Source organism: Camarhynchus parvulus, chromosome 3, assembly GCF_901933205.1.
Source record: "Camarhynchus parvulus chromosome 3, STF_HiC, whole genome shotgun sequence".
In the NCBI taxonomy this organism is placed as follows: Eukaryota; Metazoa; Chordata; class Aves; order Passeriformes; family Thraupidae; genus Camarhynchus; species Camarhynchus parvulus.
In genome coordinates, this window is record NC_044573.1 from 69991473 (window position 1) to 70010932 (window position 19460).

General features: G+C 41.5%; 1 protein-coding gene across 7 annotated transcripts in view; it reads left to right on the forward strand.

Annotated features, from left to right (window-relative positions):
• Positions 1 to 6741: 6741 nt before the first annotated feature.
• Positions 6742 to 19460, forward strand: part of ITSN2 (intersectin 2) — an 80459-nt gene continuing 67740 nt past the window's right edge. For 3 of the 7 annotated variants that reach the window (XM_030944379.1, XM_030944386.1, XM_030944387.1), the window contains exon 1: positions 7017 to 7101. The gene's annotated coding sequence lies outside the window, so the exon portion shown is untranslated. Of the gene's footprint in view, positions 6776 to 7016; positions 7102 to 7298; positions 7435 to 13377; positions 13612 to 15894; positions 15979 to 19460 lie in introns of those variants that run through there. The other 4 variants (XM_030944381.1, XM_030944384.1, XM_030944380.1 and 1 more) reach the window with 4 other exon arrangements.

The following is a 19460-nucleotide window of genomic DNA, read 5'->3' on the forward strand; positions in this document are numbered from 1 at the left end:
TCTGAGTGAAAGGTGAAGTCAAGAATGGTCTGGGGATGCACAGGTGTATTGGGTTGTTCCATTACAACCTGGGCAAAGCAAAGTTTGAGGATGTAGATTTACCTGGAAAAATGCTCATAAGTTTCCTGTTTCTCACTTACCCCTCCAGAATTGATGAAGGCTTCACCATGCCAAGCAAAGATGGGAGTTTTACCAGGAGCCTTTAACATCTTTATAATAATGACAGAGCTTCTTTGCCTGGCTATGTCTCTGTATTTAAGTGTTTCTTTTTAATCTGATTTTAAATCCTGTCAGTCTAGTGAGCACTACTCAGGCAGGACTGAGCTGGCTCCTTGTAGGACACAACCCTTATACTCTTTGTCTTTCCAGCAGGTTGAAACTGCCATGTATGCAGTTGTCCTTCCAGTTAATTTGCTCACTAAGTGCCCAGATACTGATCTAGGCAATGTCATCCAATCCATTATGATCCCAGTTCAGAAGAAAAGCAAATTCAGCCTCAGCCACACAGCACAGTATTTCTTGGAAGGACTGCCAATGCCAAGTGCTGATGGATTTATCTTGTTAGGCACTAATAGCCCTTTTCCTGGCACTGCTGACGCAGAACAGAAGAATAATTTTGCCTTAAACTATTTAGCCATGAAGTTTAAACTTAACAGATAGGTGAGGATTTATTGGTCACAGATATTAGAATAATTTGTTCTTAAGTGTTTTAGTGACTCTGCAGCCAAAATTCCTCTGGGAAATGAATTTTCAGAAAGACTTGGAGCAGATCAGTGAAGTAGATCAGCAAATTGTTATAGATTTCCCTTTCCAAAGAAGAAGCAGGATAAAAGCAAGACAAACTTTGCATGAAAATTCAAGTGAAGCATTAATGGCTGACAGTATGATCTCTTTTCACACTCCATTGATTTCAGCTCTGGCTTGAACTCTGTTAAACTTTAATGTCAATGTAAGTTACAAAGTTACTTGCTCTGACAGACTTAACTCTGGTCAAAACAACTTTCAACTGCAAAAAAAAAAAAACCAACTAAACCTAAGAGGTCAACTCTGTTTTGGGGAAAGACTGCAAAATTATATTTAATCCCCTGAATGCAACAAGTTTGCCACTGATTCGAGGTACCACACAACCTTATCACTTGCAGCTGGTGGAAGAATTTGCCTTTGCTTCCATTTTTCATGAAAAAGTCCAGCAGGATGTCAGGCAGATGGGGGCAGCAGCACCTAAAACACTCAGCTGTACACCAGGCAAGCAAGAGCTACAACCAGGGGAAATTCCTGTGTCCCATCAACACAGAGCTTTTGTGTAGACTTCCATAAGCCAGCTTAAAACCACAGTGATCTCTTTGCCCTTTCAATGGAACCCTGTTTTTATTAATTATGTTATTAAGCATAAACTCACTTTACTGTTTTACACTGTTTTGCCTATCTTTATCATAGTATGTACTTGTTTCATGGCATGCCTGCACCTTTCCAGAAATCCATGAATCTGAAAAAATTTCCTTTTCACAGCAACTCACAAAACATTCTGAAATCTGAGAAGATTTCTTTCAAATTTTCCACAATATTTATGTTATTCATCCCTTAAAAGCAACGTGTAATTCCAGAGAACCTCACAAAATTCAGTACACAAGAAGTACACTACTCAAAAGTATTACTGGTCCTCAGAACTCGACAGTATGTATGAAATAACAGGTTTTTAGCACCTAAAAGTGAAAGATTTGGGGGAAAAAAACCCCACATTTGTAGCACATACAATAGGGATCCCAGCCTATTGGGATCAGAGTGGCTTCTTGGTTTGCATCAAAACCTGAGCGCAGAGAAACAAATGTGTCTGAAATGAACTGGCAACTCTGTCTTACCGAGGTGTTATTTACTAATTGTGGCATCAGGATTGTAAAATTGCAACAAATAACCTTGCTTAACCCCATTACTCTGCTATTGTCAGCACTTGGCACTTGTGAAATTCCTGTGTGCTTGAGTGTTTCTGCCTGCCTGCACTGCAGCTAGGGATAGCAAATAAAACCCTTGTGTCTGCTCAGCAGTTGGCAAAGTTTTATTTGCAATAATTCAGTCTGCATGAGTCAGCACTGCCTCCCTTCACAACATGGTCTGGCCTGTCTGGAAAGCTGCTTTCTCTATGGTTACATAGATGTTCTGTAAATCTCAAAATAATTTCAGTGCGGTAGGCAAAGAAGCCTTTGCCACACTGAACAAATACAGTTCAGCTCCCCATCCCCTACTAAATAATATCAGTGCTTGGCAGGGAACAAAGTTGGGACATGAATATTTTATTTCATACAGCTATGAAGTAATAGAAAATCCTGTAAAATGAATACAGTAGCCATTTGTTATTTTAAAACCTGTGTGGGCTTCTGGTTCAGAAACCAAACCAACACCTCTAGAAGTTCTATTTTTGGTGCAGTGTGTGCTTTGTGCCTTCTATGCCTTTTTGATAAATTGTTACTCAGAATCTATATCAGAAATGCTTGTTCTTGTTCTGTTAGGTGTGGAAAGCAAATATTAACCTGTCCTTTTGTTTATCCCGTTCTGGTTTTTTGCATCCATTTTTAAATAAAAATGTGGGTTAAAAGAAAGTATCTAGCATTTACTCAGAAGAAGGAAAGCAATTGGCACTGCTGTAAATATGGAACCTCCAGCAGCACTGAGTGAGGGCTCATTGCTTCTGTGTTTGCTGGAGAGAAAAAGGAGGAGGTGGAAAAGAAAATGTAGCATGAATAAGAGAGTTGAATCTAATAAAGGGGTCAGAGCTGTCACTCATCAGGTAGGTGTGGCTGTTCATAAGTAGTTCTTTATAGCTGGGACAACAAGCTGGACTCTCCAGATGAGGAAATGCCACTCACTAGGAAGCAAAATTAAACAGATCACTACAGGAGGAATGTGTGCAGGTTGCTATTGAGCAATTACTGCTTTTTGACCACTCAGAAATAGTTGTTGCTTTACATCCCTTGATCTCTGACCAGTGCACAAAGCATAGCTTATTCTTGCAATAACTGATTTCTGGTGTACATTTGGTCCTGGTTTAACTTTATGTATTTTAAACATACATTTACAGGAAGATGTCTGTCATCAAGCTTAGACACTGCCTGGTCAGAAGGCTTGGACAGGGAGAATAAAGCATTCCTTTCTCTTCCTGCAGCAGAGCAAAGAAAATAAGCAATATTATGGAGTAAACTAAGAGCAGAGAAGAAGTCACGTTACCTTTTGCCACTCAGTTCAGGCTAAGCAATTTTATTCATGATTTTTTTGCTGTCAGTGGAGATCTTTCCTTATTACTCTAAAGATAGGAAAATTGCTTGTAACAGGAAACTGAGACAGAGTACAGATAATGGTCAAAAAGTAAAGCCTTAATGTGAAAATTGAGTTGCTAGTAATAGGAATAGTTTCTCCATCTTCATTATATCTCGTTAAGTTTTGCTGTTGCGTGTTGGTTTTGGCTCAGACATGACAAGGAGATCATAGAACCATAGAATGGGTTGAGTTTGACCTTAAAGGTCATCTAGTTCCAGTCTCCCTGCCATGAGCAGGGACACCTCCCACTGGAAGCCCAGGATAACAAATGATACCATAACAATCCTAGAGGATGAAACATTGCTTAGAGTAAACCTTACTTCTTTTCTGCTTCTCCCACACTTTTCATCTTAATTGGTCTCCTCTGAGTAGCTGCTGTGCTGCAACTCTGCCCCTAAGTCTGGAACAAGCCTCTATATTATCATACCTTTGGTTTCTTCTCCTTTCAGCTCCCTTTTCTATTATCAGTTATTATTATACAATTTCTCGTACTTTAATGGCTTTTTGGAACAAACTAAGTTATTCCTGCATTTTAAGTTTCTTTGCTACTGTCTACTCCTTGCTAGAAGGGTACTGTCAGCAGAAGGGACTTTTATTTCACCTGGTATTTGACATCAGCCCCCAAAACCACATGTTGAAGCTTGTAAAAAGCACTTTTTCCAAACCCTGAGATGCCCAAAGGCAGTGTCTGCAACAGTGTCTGTAGAAACTCCACCTTCATAAAAGTAGTGTTTTTCTTTTGAACATGCTTCAAGCAGTAGTCAAATTCTGAGTGGAAACAAATGTCATTCTCCATTTTAAAGATGTAAGACTAGTTTGCAGTCTTGGACATTACTAATCTTGGACATTACTAATAAAACATCTCTGTAAGACTCTTAGGTTGAGTAAGAGTTCAGCTTTGCTTCAACGATGCATTTTTTCATAGCTGACACTAAACACTGTATGTCTTCACACTCTATTTCCAAGGAAGAGTGACTTGAGGGGCTGCTGCATTCAAATGTGTCTGCACTACAAGTTGTGAGTCTTCCTCCTCTTCCTGATAATTAACTAATCTTACAGATATTTATTCTTCTAGTATCTCTGATCAGCTCCAGTTCATTGTAATAATGCAGATGCATTGAATTTGTATAGAATCAGAACACATAAAACCTTGATGTGCTAATTTTTTATACCAGGTTATCTTGCTAGGGAGTCAGCTGAATTTTTAATTCCCCACAATTCCTCCCTCCTCAGGCAACAGGTTAAAAGAGGTGATTCTAAGACCCCACTGGGTGTCCAGCTCTGGGGCTTTTAGCACAAGAAAAACGTGGTCCTGTTAGAGTGAGTCCAGTTTGGGCTATGAAGATGCTCAGAGGGCTGGAGCACCTCTGGTAAGAAGCAAGGCTGAGCGAGTTGGGACTGTTCAGCCCAAAGAAGAAAAGTCTCCAGGGAGACCTTATTGTGGCCTTTCTGTACTTAAAGGGGCCTGAGAAAGAGATGGGGAGAGGAATTTTCAGTGGGCCTGTTTCAGCAGGAGAAGGGGTAATGATTTTAAACTGAAAGAGGGTTGATTTAGATTAGATATAATGAAGGAATTTTTTTTTACAATGAAGGGGGTTAAACACTGTCAGGGAGGTTGTTGATGCTCCATCTCTACAAACATTCAAGACCAGGTTGGACAGGGCTCAGAGCAACCTGATCTAGTTGAACATATCCCTGCTTGTTGCAGGGGGTTTGGGCTAGATGACCCTTAAATGTCCTTTCCAATTCAAACTATGCTACTATTCTGTGATTTTCCTGGCTTCAGTTTTGTCTCAAAGGAGGTATGTAGTTACCCCAACTGAGGTACATTGCTGCTTTCCTATAGGGATCTCACATTTAATAAAGCAGATGGATTATTCCCCATCTGTCATATTTACAGAATCAAATATCCCAACATCCTTTATGCAATTCCTCCTTTATGCACTTTGTCACCTCTAAGCCAGTGGTTAAGCACAGACATGGCCCAAATTCATTTTTGTGTGGGACATGGCAGTAACATCAATTACAGAAGAAAGGAACCGTGAGGTTCTTTGAAAAGTCGCCTAGTTCAATGTTCAAGGCAGGATCAACTGTATTTACCAAACTCCTCCAACATCTGCCTAACCTATTCTTAGAGACTTTCCTTCACAGATTTTTACATAGCCCTTCCCAATTCTTAACTACTGTAATCAGTAACGTGATCGATTTTGTCTTATGAGAAGAAATGTGTTTATCTGGTTTATTGTTATCTTAATCCTCCCTACAATAGTGTTCCTGTAAACTGTTACGCCTGCTGCAAGCTCTTGTCTTCAGTCCAGAGCAGGCTGGAGGTGTTGCCAACACAACAAAGTCACATTTACAATTGTATCGCTATAATGTGTACTAAACAGATTACAGGCTGTGTATGAAGAGGTGTTTTAAAGTAATTCAAGTGAAAAATGTCAGATGAGAGACTTTTTAATTGGGCTTCAGAGAAGCCTGTTCTTGACCCAGGGCTGCTTTGTTAGCCCAAATAATTATTTGAAGCACTGCTTATGAAATCTGCAGATGACTTCAAGACAGCCCAGGGCCACCTGGGCCCCTTGAATAACACATGTTTTAATCCACCTACACAGCAAATATCTGCAGCAAAGCCGAGGTTGCTGTCTGTTCATAGGATAAAAATACAAAGCATGTTTTTGGGCCGGGTGTGAGGGAGGAGAATGCTGTATCTTCAAAAGCAGTGAATCAGATGAGGGCTGAGGAGGTCACAAGGGGCAAATGCATGATGTGCAGTGTGGCAGCTGCAACAGCAAACGCAGACATCAGGTGTGTAAGCACAAATCCTGCCCGTGCTAAGTGCTAGGATGTGGCCACAGCCATTGCATGGCACAGGAACGTGACTCTTCTGGAATCACCGTGAATGATAAAAGGTGTAACCATCTGGAAAGGTTCATTAGGAACGCAGAAGAATGAGTCAGTGGAAAAATCTGGGCTGTACGAAGGTGATAGGTAATCATCTACCCAGCAAAAGCACAGCAGAAAAGCGCTGTAATCGTCTGTGCACGGCGAAATCCCTTCGCTGGAGAAGGAAAACGTTTGGTGGTTAAAAATTACGGCATTTTCGACGTGTTGCCTTCCTACAGGATTCTTTAATTTTGGAAAGATAAACCCCTGAAACCCTACGTGTTTCAGTCCCCGAGCAGTGCCTGGCGTGAGCCCAATTTAGCTGCTGGTGCAGCCCCCTCCGCGCCGGTGTGCGGTCCCAGCGGGACACGCTTCCTTCCCACAGACAAGCACCAAGGGTGCTCTTACCTGCTCCCAGGGGGAAGAATTAGCTTAATCTGGGAGCTTCGCCTGTGCAGAACAGAGGCCACGGCTTTCCCGCTTCTAGTAGAGATAGGACTGGGATACAGCCGTAGAGCTAAAGCAAAAGTAACCTATGGAGCAGATGAGGAGGCAGCGGGTGGAATCGAATGAGACAGAGGTGAGCAAGGACGGGATAAATCCTCTGTCAGCTTTTTAAGCAGTAGCTGTTACCGCATAGCAAAGGCACCGACAAGCTCGGTGCGACATCCCCGGACCGCGGCACTGTTTGGCGAGCCCGGCCCAGACCCGGGGGCTGCACTGCCGGGCACAGCGACCCGTCCATGGGGCTCCGAGAGCCCCGTCCCGGCAGCGGCGGAGCCCGGCCTCGGGCAGCGCCCGCCCCCGCTTCCTCCCCCGCCCCCGCCGCCATGTTGTGGGGCCGAGCGCCGCGGGAGGCGCAGGGGCTGCGGCCCGGCGGAACCGCCGCTCGGGGCAGCGCAACAGGTACCGGCTGGCCGGGGGGCGCGGGCCGGGGGTGGGAGCGCTGTGGGCTCCACCGCCTTGAGCTTCTTATCTTTTATTCTTTAGCTGAGTCTGGGCTCTTTTCCCCCCCTTTTTTTGTCTTTTCCTTTTTTTTTCTTTTCATTTTTTTAGGCTTTTTCTCTCTTTTTTTTTTTTTTTTTTGGGTGAGGGTGGTGTCTGGGGCTTTGACGGCGGCGGCTCCCACTGCCGGCGCTGCCGCTGCTCGCCCGCGCTCCCTCAGCGCGCTGCGAGCGGAGCGATCGCGGTGCCCGTGCCCAGAGAGCTCCCGGAGCGCCCGGGGGAGCCCCTGCCGAGGTGAGGTGACTCGGACGCGTTTGTAGAGCCCCACTCCTTGTGGTGATGGTGATTTTGTTCCGTCTGGTTGGTTGTGAAAACGCGGGGTTTGGAGAAACCCAGCTGGTTTCTGCAATTAAAGTTTGCAAACTGCCCTGTCTGTAAATAGACTGGCTTTTCTGGGTCTCGACTTCTCACCGCGGCATGTCGTAATTCAGAGAATAAAATGAGGCTGAGGTACGTGATTCGGCTTCCTAAACATTAAGGTACCATTTTGAATACAGTAAATGGTTTTCGGGGCAGCTGGGGCTTTGACATCTGTCACATCGCAGAACTCGAAAGTAGATCGTGCTTTAAGATAGTGCCTGCGTTCTCTGAAGTTATTCTTGCAGCTGTTCTCTTAAACATCAGTCGGAAATTCCCCATCTAAAACACGGGAATGAGAAGTCTCAAGCTTCTTTGCCCTTGTGTCCAGGCTGCCGTCTGTTGTGCGTTGCTCTTTTGGAAAAATGATGTTTTCTGAGCTCGTTTGCTGTCGGTGCTGGCCTGTGGTGGCCGGAGTGTGCGCAGGAAGGCTCGGGGGTGTGCGAAGCAGAATGCGCTGTGGGTTACATCGGTGCTGCATAAATTGTTGCTTGCCCTCAAGAACTTTTAATCATTCATCTGAAATTGGCTTGTAACAAACATCTATATCCGCTGATGCGACGGTGACATGTAGAAGTAATGAGCGCTAGGAGCTAGTTGGATAAGCATCTACCCGGGTTTCGTTCTGCTCCCAAATCTGTTTCATTTTTGTTACCTTGTTTCCACTCTACCTCCCCTGTTTTGTTTGTGTGTATTTTTTTAGTCTGACTCATCTGGGAGGGGCATTCACACCACCATACCTCTGAGTATTCAGAGAAACCTTAACTCAGACTCCTGGCTCTCTGTGATGTGAGAACTGTGTGATGCCTGCAGACATGGATTTAGGCTGCTCCGTGCTCTCTGTTGAACAGAAATTTTTGTTAAATTAGCCTCCTAACTCAGATGCCTAAATTAGATCAAGCGAATATGCTTATCCTTTTAATTACTATCCTGAGGGAATTGCATTTACTTTTTTTCTCCTCCATCTGTACAAGATCTGGGATCCAGGATGAATCCCTGGCTGAGTTGTAGCTGTCAGTGTAATAGAAACCAAGAGGATGATGTTCCTGTAGCAGTAACAATAACAAAATGGGGTACCTATTGTCTGTTTGTGCTAATCATAAAAATAATGGGGTTATATACCATGGGTGGCTGGTCAAAGCACCAGAGCTTTATGTGCTTTATAAAGCACTTATTTTTTTAACCATTCTTGTAGACAGAATGAGATAGAGGGCAAAAGTGAGCGTGGATGATTTTGATCTGTGTTTTTGAGAAAGCTTTATTTATTGAGACTCGGGTATTACAGTGATTTGTACCACAGCAGTACTTACAGTAAAGTTTTTTACAGATATTTCTGTTGTAGCCTTTAATGTTGAAAAGTGAATTAATTTCATGGCATAGGAAGGTAGCAAGCTATGAAAAATGAAGCTAAGTCTGTAGGTGATAGTATTTCTTCAATAGCTGCTTGTCAGGAGCTGGTGAGGGAAATGAGGCAGCATTTGGAAAGTGAAAGGTGATGTGCATGCTTTGCTTGGGGTGTTATCAGAAACCTTCACAGTCTTTGAGAATGGCATGTCAGGAAAATACTGTGGATTTAGTTCCTGAAAGGCAGTGTAGTCCAGATTAGTTCCTGTCACAAATTGAGACAGATGTCTCTGGTCTGAGAGATAATTTACTTGCAGACTTTTAACTAACAGGTTATCTACTGTTGCCTCAAAACATTTAATTTGATTAGCATGCAAAATATGTGAAAAAAACATTTAATGAGATTTTTATTTTAAAGGCTAGAGCTCTTCTCTTTGCCTTTTTAAAAACTGGTTCAAAAATTGGACATCTTTATCTGTAATGTTAATTTCTGGCCTATTTTCACTTGAAAGGAAATGCCTACACTATCTCAGTTTTTAAAAAGATTTTAACTGCTTCCATTTGTTTTTATTTACCTCAAATGTAGTTACAGAACAATATTGTTTTGAAGGGGCTTCTGGAGATCTTCTGGTCCAACCCTGTGAAAAGCATGGCCAGGTCAGGTCACTCAGAGCCATGTCTGGTTGTGTTGGGATTATCTCTGAGGGTGGAGATTCCAAAAACTCACTGGACAGCCCTCTCCAGTTTGGTACCTACCCTGACTCAAAGTACATCCCATGCCCTTGCCCAGGCTGCCAGGGAAGACATTAAGCAATACTGGCCATGGTGGCAGCTCCTGGGGAGCATCACTAGTTCCAACCAGATGGATTTGGGACTACTGACCACAGCCCTTGGAGTCTGCTGGTCAGGCAGGTTTCCCACCCACTTTACAGTCAGCTTTTTCAAACTATATTCCACCAGTTTGGCTGTAAGGACACTGTGGGAGACCTTGTTCAAAGCCTTTGTAGTGTCACAACAAGCTGCTGTGCCCTTGTTCACAGGGTCGGTCATCTCAAAGATGAGATGTGTCAGGCGTGGTTAGTCCTCAATAGCCACATGCCATTTACCTTCACCTTTTTCTTCTTCAAGCATCTGTAGGTGGGTCCTACAATGATTTGCTCCATAATCTTTCCTAGGGACTGAAGTGAGACTTAGCTGCCTTCAGTTTGCCTTTTTCCAGTCACCAGGAACCTTGACCAGTCAACAAGACCCTCCGAAAATAACAGAGCTTGGTCTTACAGTTACATAAGCCAGTGTTCCTGGCAGCACTGGGGCTGTGATTTGTTCCATATGTACATGTATGCAAATGCTCTATTTACATGTTTTCAAGTTATTTTGACTTTCAAAAGCTGCTTTCAATCCAGTGCAATGTTAAATCTTTTGGTAAAGGATATTAGATGATGGATCCTGCCATGTTTTTAAGTTTTGGGGTGAACCTTGATGCAGTTCTGTGAAAATCATGAGAGTAGTAGTTGGCTCACAGAGAGTTTGGGGTGTTGCTTGGATTGGAAAGTTCATTGTGTGTGGCTGAATGATTGGGAAAGTCAGTAACCCTTCTTAGGCTTTTTTGTCTTAAGTGGTGATTGGTGATTATAAAGATAACAAAGATAGAGTTGTGCTAATTGTAGAGTCCTCTTCATTTTATGAGGGACTGACCTATTTCAAGCACTATCACTTGTCAGGAAAACAATACAAAGTATACTTTGAGGTTCAGAGGTTGAGCCTAGATATGGGCTGAACTAGGGTAGTTACTGTATTCCTCTTACCTTTAAAAACATACTATCACTCTTTAACTTCACCTTTTAAAATTGCATTTTTCTTGTGTGCCCTGGTTGGTGACAGATGACACATCAGACTATTTTGAAGGGAAACATTCATGTTAGAGTTCCTGGTTGGATTTCTAGAAGGGCTAAGCAGCTATTTTAAGTGATCCTGAAATTTTCAAATGCTTAGTTGCAAATATTACATGTAGCTGAATTCTCTCTGGTATTCTGTGTCTGACTTCTGATCAATATAGAACTGGGAGATTTATATCTACATGTAAGTTCAAGTTCCTTCCAGTGACAGACCAATGTAAGCCAAAATTTTAAGCCAGCTGTGAGCAGTGAAGTCTTGTTTTCTGTGGCATTAGCTGTCTGAATTTGATCAGATGTGAGCCTGTGTTGAATTTTTTCTTGTGGTCAGTATATTTAGAGCAGCTTTCAGCCATGTGGATCCTCTGTGTCTAATATAGGTACTCAAACATACAGCAGTCTTTCTCTCCCTTGAGGGTACTAAATTTGGTTGTGCCTTCTCTGTTTGGTTGCCTGCTTTTTATGAATATTGTATTCAGTTAAGATCATTGCAAAGGACACCCTTCTGTTAAGCTTGGTTCATGTTGGGTGATTGGGTTCATCAAAGTAGTTTAGTCATGTCTCATACTCTGAGAAAGGTAAGCTAAGAATTCAGGCATTCTGGTTGCTTGGTTACTGTAATGCTGCTGCTTTCATTAATTCACTTGTCTATCAGGATGGTGATTTTTGGGTTTTTTGGTTTGGTTTTTTTTTTATTTTTTATTTTTTATTCTCAGTTTTATTTAAGGATAAGTCTTTAGAAAACAAACAGGAGGGTATTTCATGAGGAATTCTTTGTTCTTCTTACTTCTATGTGTACATTGTTTCATTGCCCTTTGCAAGATGATGCAGGGACTGTAGTAACTTGTTTTTCTGGTATTGTTGTGCTATCAGCACCAAATGTTTTAAAGGTGAGGATTAGGTCACATTAAAATTATATAGTAAAAATGGAGCTAGTGAAATGTCATTTTTCTTCAAATTGAGATTATTTAGAACTTTGTCAGTATAGGAGCAGGGCCTAGTCATGTTGGTTACTTGGATCCTAGAGTTAAAACGATGGATTGAACATTAATATATAGGTGAGCACAGTGTTGTGTAACTCTTATTTTCAGAGCAACACATGAAATTCAAATGCTGTAACATAATGACAGTAGCAGCACAAAGCATTGGAGTTACCTAATAGAGGACAAGTATCTGAGAACTATTTTTAAACATTTTGGCAGTTACAGAGAGTCGAAAAGGCATGGTTGATCCAGAAAGGTCACAGCTTCCTTGGAACAGCGATTCTGAGAGCAGCCAGTTTGACTTGAGACACTTTGATACGGGATGTTGCTGCTTCAGAAGTAGCAGATAATAATTCTGAGCTGGCTCTCCTAGTGAAAATGTTCAAGGCTGATGCAAGTGGAGCTTGTGAAATGTTGTGGCATGAGCAGTATCTGCAGTTAGTGATTCAACAGCATACACATGAAGTAAGGGAAGAACAGGAAATGGGAGTTAACTTTTCTTTGTTTCTAAAAATATTACAATTGGAATGTGGAAAAAAATTACCTATTATGGCTATACTAATAAATGTATCAAAAATCAGAGCACATTTAAATAATACTTTGGTCTTATCTTTCAAAGGTCAAGAATTTTACTAGTCAAAAGCTAAAACTTTCTAGCTTTTTCCACTACACTTTTACAACTTTAAGGTAGGACATATGTCTTCCTGACTGAGATACATTTGCCCCTCGGGATTTTACATGATATTGAGATGTTTCTTTAACATGAGCGATAGATAATTGATTCTCTAAGATCATGAAATTCAATTTGGTGGTCAGAACATTATTATTGTGTGCTCTATAGCTCTGTGCTAAAGGTTTAAGAGACCACATTTCAACTGGGTGATTTGAAGGACTGTTCTTGATAATGTGAGCATGGATGTGCCTTGTGGATGAGAGTGGGGTCAGAGGCAGGAGTCTTCAGCTGGGGCAGGTGGGAGGTGCTGTGCCACCCTGCCTGTGTCCTGGGTCCAGCTCAGAACCACTGTGCTGGTCCCAGAGCCCCTGTGCTGGGGGGGATCTCCATTACACCCACACTTTTCTGTGTCACTTCAGGGAATTCATTTTTACCCATCCATTATCCAACTAAAATACTCCCACCTAGTTATTTTTTCCTGTTTTTACTGTCATATGCTAATCTTTTCTTCTTCTCCCGCAAGGTTTCCCTGTTTTTTGATTCATCAGAGATAAACACCATTTCTGTGCTTTAAAGGCTTCTTGTGACCTTTCTCCTCTCTGCTTGTCATCTCATTGAATTTTGAGAAGTTAAACCCGATGGTTTTGTGCACCTGTCCAGCATGAAAGCAGATACCTAAACTGTAAATCCAGTCTCACTGAATGTTTTGCTTTCATTAGATAGTCAAAGATTGTTCTCTGCTGAGCACAAAAGAGTTCTCACATATCTTTTGTTTCATGCTTTGCTATAGCAGCCCATTAGATGTTCTGTGTATTTTGCACTGTTATCTGTGTCTGATAGCTGAGCAGCAAGTTAAGCAGCATCTCTTCTATCATAAGAAGAAAATAATGTTAAGAATTCTTCTGTTAATTTTTTTTTTCTCTTTTAGCATTTTGCTTGTGCTTCTGATGGAAGGACAGGAGTGGACTCAAAATGTTCTTCTAGGGTGGCAAGATTTTAAATGAATAAGCTTAAAACTAATATGCTCTCATGTTTCCAGTCATGGCTGAAGTAAGAAAGCAATGAAAAGAAGACAACTCATCAAATACTTTCATCTTGCCCAAGTCCATATTGACTTAAATTAGGAGTTACAGTGTGAAAGTGGAAAACTACAAGTTTCAAGGTGTGTGGACCTCACCAAACAGCATTTAAGGGTGCTTGCACAAAGCTTGCAAATGATTACATGTGAGAATTTATGTGTTTTAAAACAGAATCTAAAAAAAGGCATATGGAGTGTGGAGTCATGTGAATTGGAAAGTAGGAAGCATAAAAACCCCAAAAAAACACAAGAGTATTTTAAGTTACCACCCCTTGAGGAGCAAGCATATCTCACTCAGCTCTCTGGAAAGGTTACAATATGCGGCCTAGAGTTGCTTCTTGAAGGTAGAAGCTCAGAGCCTTTAAAAAAATCTTATAAATAGTATACCCTCTACTTCTTGGGGTTTTTTTCATTTCCTTTCTAAGCAAACCGAGCAGAGGTGGTGATGTCTGTCTGGGATCAGGTGAGTGAATATATTCTCCCAGGGCGTGACAGAGCTGGGTTCAATTTCCATCTTTTCCTGAGGAAGTTTGTGTCTCCTGGGAGAAGGGCCAGGGAATTAAATAGTGAGCTTCCTGAAGTGGGATTCTCATTCTCTCCCTCAGAACAATTTCTTCCTTGCAAAGAAGGTTTGAAGCTGGAGGGACAGACAGAGAGGGACCTGCAGGTCTCTGCCTTAATGTAGAGAATTAAAAATAAAATTGGGGTAAATCTTCTCCTAGAAAGGAGGAAGGAAAGATCAGTTTTAATCTCCAGAAAGAGAGGAGAGAGCTGAATTGTGTCTTGACACTTTGAATGGGTGCTTTCACAGCTGAGCAGCTGTGTACGAAACAAGAGTAAGCCCAGCAATAGTGACCACACAATTCTGGTTTTTGAACAGAAAGAAAGATCCTTGTATTTTGGATGGTCAGTAAGTTCAGAAAGCATATTAGTCAAGCAAGGTGGGCAGACAGGTATTTGTCAGAAAAATACTTTTTGTGTTCTCTCTGGATCACAGAATCACTGGGTTGGAAGCGACCTTCCAGATCATCAAGTCCAACCCATGCCCTACACCTCAACTAAGCTGTGGCACCAAATGCCACATCCAGTCTTTTTTTAAACACTTCCAGGGGTGGTGACTCCACCACCTCCCTGGGCAAGCCATTCCAGAACTTTATCACTCTTTCCATAAAAAACTTTTCCCTGATATCCAACTTGTATTTCCCTTGGCACAGCTTGAGACTGTGTCCTCTGGTTCTGCCAATTGCTGCCTGGAGAAGGAGACCAACCCCACCTGACTACAGCCACCTTTCAGGTGGTTGTAGAGTGATAAGGTCACCCCTGAGTCTCCTTTTCTCCAGGCTAAACTCCCTCAGCTGCTCCTCCCAGGGTTTGTGTTCCAAGCCTCTCACCAGCCTCATTGCCTCCTATGGACGTGCTCACTGTTGGGTAGGAAGTTTCTCTTTCACAATGAGCAAGGAAGGGGCTTCATACCCCAGGGTTAAGAAGTAAAATGTTCAACACTTTTTTTTTTTTAATATCAAAATATTAACTGAGGCTCTCAGTACTGTTATCTACAGTAGCAGGGGGAGCAGGAAGAGCCAGCAATGTGCTACCCACAGTCAACTCCTCCGTTCTGCCACTGATGTCATTCATCTGTTATCAGAGTGGGTGGACTTTGTAAGCTGGCCACAGTGCATTTTGAAAAGGCCATGTGGCTGTGTATAACTGTACTGTATAAAGGAGATAAATGCTTGGCCTGCCACAATGTTGAGACTTTTTTTTTTTTAATCAGTAAACTCTCATACCAGTATGTCTTGAACAAAAAGACAAAGAGAAGTTACAGTCTATGCTGCTTCATAATGCCTTACTAATGCTTCTTATTGTCTCATTGTTAAGAGAGTACTCCAAAAAAAGCAGCAAACAACTACCTGGGCTATTACAGTGTCACTGCTTTGCAAATATAATGAGTTGTCTTTGTGTTGTCCAGGTCTACAGGTATTGCAAAGAGTAAATCAGGTAACTAGTGCTGCAGTCTCTGTCCTTGCTAATTGGCTCTTGCAGCAAAATTCTACAATCTATATTCCTTCTGCCACAGAGAGAAGGAAAAGAGTAATAGTGTGGCTGCACATGCTGCTTCCATGGGATTTGCTTTCTTCCAGACCTTCATTCCTACTAAAACTATATGGCTGTGGTTCTTCTGAGAAATGTTTTGAAAAAAAAATGATTTAAGTATAAATATTAACAAAGATTGTGGTTGGCTGCCCTTCATGAAATGGCAATATGCCTATGATAGGAAAAACAAAAAGCTTTTTTCCTTTCTCCTGCAGTCTGCCCAGCTCTAATGTTTTCTAATGCTTTCAGCATGGTCCTGACGTGCCCCCTGCTTCTTGCAATCTCCTCATTTCTTTTCTCCACTTGTATCAACTATAATGAACACTGAGAGAGGGAACAGAAGTTGCAGTCTGGCAGGTCAGTTTGTGAAAACAATTAGTGCTTTAAAGATTTGGGCTAGTCAGATGGCTTGTTTACAAGAACTTGCTGTTCTGCTGTTTAAATGTGAGATCCAAGTTTTCCTGTTTTCACCCTAAATGGCAGCAGGGCTTAATGTCATCTACAGTGCTTGTAAGGATGTTTGATCCTGTTGTTACACCATGGATTTCATACTGACTGCCACGGTTTCTTACAACTGATGACTGAGTTCACCAAGCACATCTTCTACAGCATTTTGCAGAAACAGCTTTCTGTGAAATGCTCTGGTGGCAATGTCCGTGATTTCATCCATATAATCTGTTTGGGACACTGGTTATAGTATTTTCTTGATTCTTATTATCTTTCTTCAGTGAACATTTCTATATGACATTGTGTAAAAAGGGTCCTTGGAAGTGTACAGCTTTCAACTCCATTAATGATTAAAAGTTATCAGAATCTATCTAAAAAAGTCTAAGTTTGTCTTAAAGTGAAAATGTTTTGCTGTGATTACCCTTGGAAAGTAAGTGGCTCACACTTGTGTCCTAAAGGCTTAAGGTGCTTTTGCACCTTTGTAATCTTTATAGATGATGACTGCAGCAACTTTATTTGCAATTTGTGAAAATAAGCTGCTTTTAGCTTTGATATATGCATATCTCCAAGCCTTTGGGATGTGCTGGAGAAGTGCAGAAGACAGAATACTTGTTGAGGGCAAGCTCCATTCATTGGAAAGGATTGTTTCCCCAGACTTTTGAAAAATGTGCATAGATTTCAAGTTTACTGGACTATTTCCTCCTTTAAAAAATTGAGGGGAAATTATACTGCAGCAATACTTTTTTTCTTCCTTTTTTCACTTCTTGGTACAATTGAGAAGCTATCACTGTAGAAGTATCTGTGCTTGGTATAGTCCTGGTGTCTGAATGATGTGGATCTGTGCAAAGGAATAAGACTGTGTTCCCAATGCTGGTGAGATACAAAACCCTGCGAAAGTCCTATTATGATTTTTGGTTGACATAATAGTGAGGCAGGAGAGCTAAATAATGATTTAATCACGTCACACTGCTGTAATGTACTCTCAGTACAGACCCATTGGGCAGTTCCCTGGTCTTGGACCTTGGGTGTTGGTTCATCTACATGGCAATGCCCAGCACAGGTTTACCAGGCTGGTTCAGCCCAGGCTTGGGGAGTTTTCAGGTACACTGAAAAATCCTGTGTTGATAATTTGGGCAGGGATGCTCATTATTTTTGCTGATGAAAATGAACCAGCAACACGTGTCCTCCATAGATGCAGGGCCTTCATAATTAGGAATGACCTTCACCAAGCAAAAGTGACATCAAAGTCCTCAAAAGTTTTCAGTTGAGATTCATTTTAAAATGTGGTATAGTTATGACTCTAGCGACATTAAAATGAGGAGAAGGGGTTTCCCCATTTAATGTGCATGAAGCTGCCTGGGTTACTTCTCCCGCTCAGGTGCTCAGCAGTGGAGGATTTTGAAAACTCAATCTACACAAGCCATTTCAGCAAAACCAATGCAAAATGCTACTGTATAACTGTGAGTTGTATGAAGTATTTTTAAAGTCTATCTTAAGATCTGAGGCTTTAAGAGTTAATCAGTCTACTATCAAGACTTGTATTGTCTGATAATTATCTGACTTGTATTGTGAGGCCTCCCCTCAAGTACTGTGTCCAGTTTTTGGCCCCACAGTGTAAGAAGCATATAAAAATACCAGAATATGTCCAAAGGAGGGACAGAGGGATGGTGAAAGGAGGAGAGGGCAAGACTTTTGAGGAACAGCTGAGGATGTGAGATTCGTTCAGTTTGGAGAAGAGACTGAGGGGGTGACCCCATTGCTGGCTACATGTTCCTCATGATGGGAGCAGCAAGGGAAGTGCTGGTCTCTCCTGGTGGCAGGACATGAGGGAATGGCTTAAAGCCATATCAGAGCACACTGAGATTGGATATAAGGAAAAGCTCTCCACAGAAAGGACAAGCATGCCAGGGAGCTCCCCAGGGAAGGGGTCATGGACCCAGCTGGTGTTCATGAAGTGTTTGGCCAGTGCTCTTTACCTAGGCAGGTTCACTTTTAGGGTGTCCTGCATGGAGTCTGAAGTTGAACTCAATGAACCTCTTGTGTCCCTTCCAACTTGGGATAGTCTATGTTTTTGTGATTACTCATTAAAAAAAAAAAAAAAAGCTGCCTGAAATTAAGAGAATAAAATGAGTTGGAGCAAAGATCAAATATGTAGCCCTTAACCAGTAAGATTAAATGTGGAACAAGTCACATGCAGGTAGAAGTCTGCTGATTCTGGGGTTGTTCTCCAGCATCCTGCTTCTGTGTCATGGTTTCAGGTTCTGTTTTAGACCTCCTTGACAGAACAGCTTTTGCACAGAAATGTGCTGTTGAAATGTTTAGCAACATTGGCAGCACTTTTCAGGAAGGCTCTTTATAGATCTCAAGTGTCTCTTGGTAGGCTGCTTGGTAGGTCCATGTCTTGGAGCAGTTCCATGCTTCCTTTTTTCATCTTTCTGTGGTTGATACCTTGTGTCATTGTGAGGGATCATTTGGACTCACCAACGACTCCATTTACTTTCTTTAAGGACATATGTATACATGTGTGTGTAGCCAAAAAATATGTATGTATAATGATGATGTGAATTATATATAGAGAAAGAATTGTTAACAACTGATCCCAGACATTTTTAATTTTATTGAAGAAATGTGCAATAGATACAAAAATGCTTTCCTTTCTTCAGGTGGAACTGGAGTACTTTCCAGTTGTGTGATTTTTGTGCTGAGATGCACAGGAATTTCTTTGCAGGAAGGGAGTATGGGGGATGGATATTTCTGTACTTAATATTAAAATGCGTGCCTGTATTGAGGTGAAGGGGGTTTTTTGTGTATGTGTGTGGGTAGGAGGTTTGGTGTCTGAAAACGGGGTGGGCAAGATGTGATTCATGTTTCTTTTAATTAAAATAAATATTTCATTTTTCTAGCTTCATCCTGTACAGTAGTTTCTCCAGAGAGAGCACAATGATAATGATGTATAAATTTCAGTATTTAAGTAAAATTATCTCATCCAAAGCACAAGCTCACTTCATTGTCTTAGTTCTATATTTGCAAAGCAGTGAATTGTTCATGCTTTTCCCTCAGATAATTATTAGTGACTATTTTGCAGTTCTAAAGAATTCTTTCTATGGGTACACTTGAAAGAATGTGTACTAGAAAAAGAAAATCTTAGTACTCTGATATTTATTATGAAAGTAAATTCTGTTCAGACCCCATTTAGGTGCTACTTTTGAGTGTTTATGCAGTAGCTCAGGAGAAGGAATAACTTCATTATGTTGCTTCTGCAAAACTGGCTGATGACAGATTTTTATTGGGACAAGCCCTTTCTTCAGAATACATAATGTAAGAGTGTTTTCTTTGTTAATAGTGCGTGGAGTGTTGGAGTGGATGAATTTGAATAACAATTGGTTTTCCAC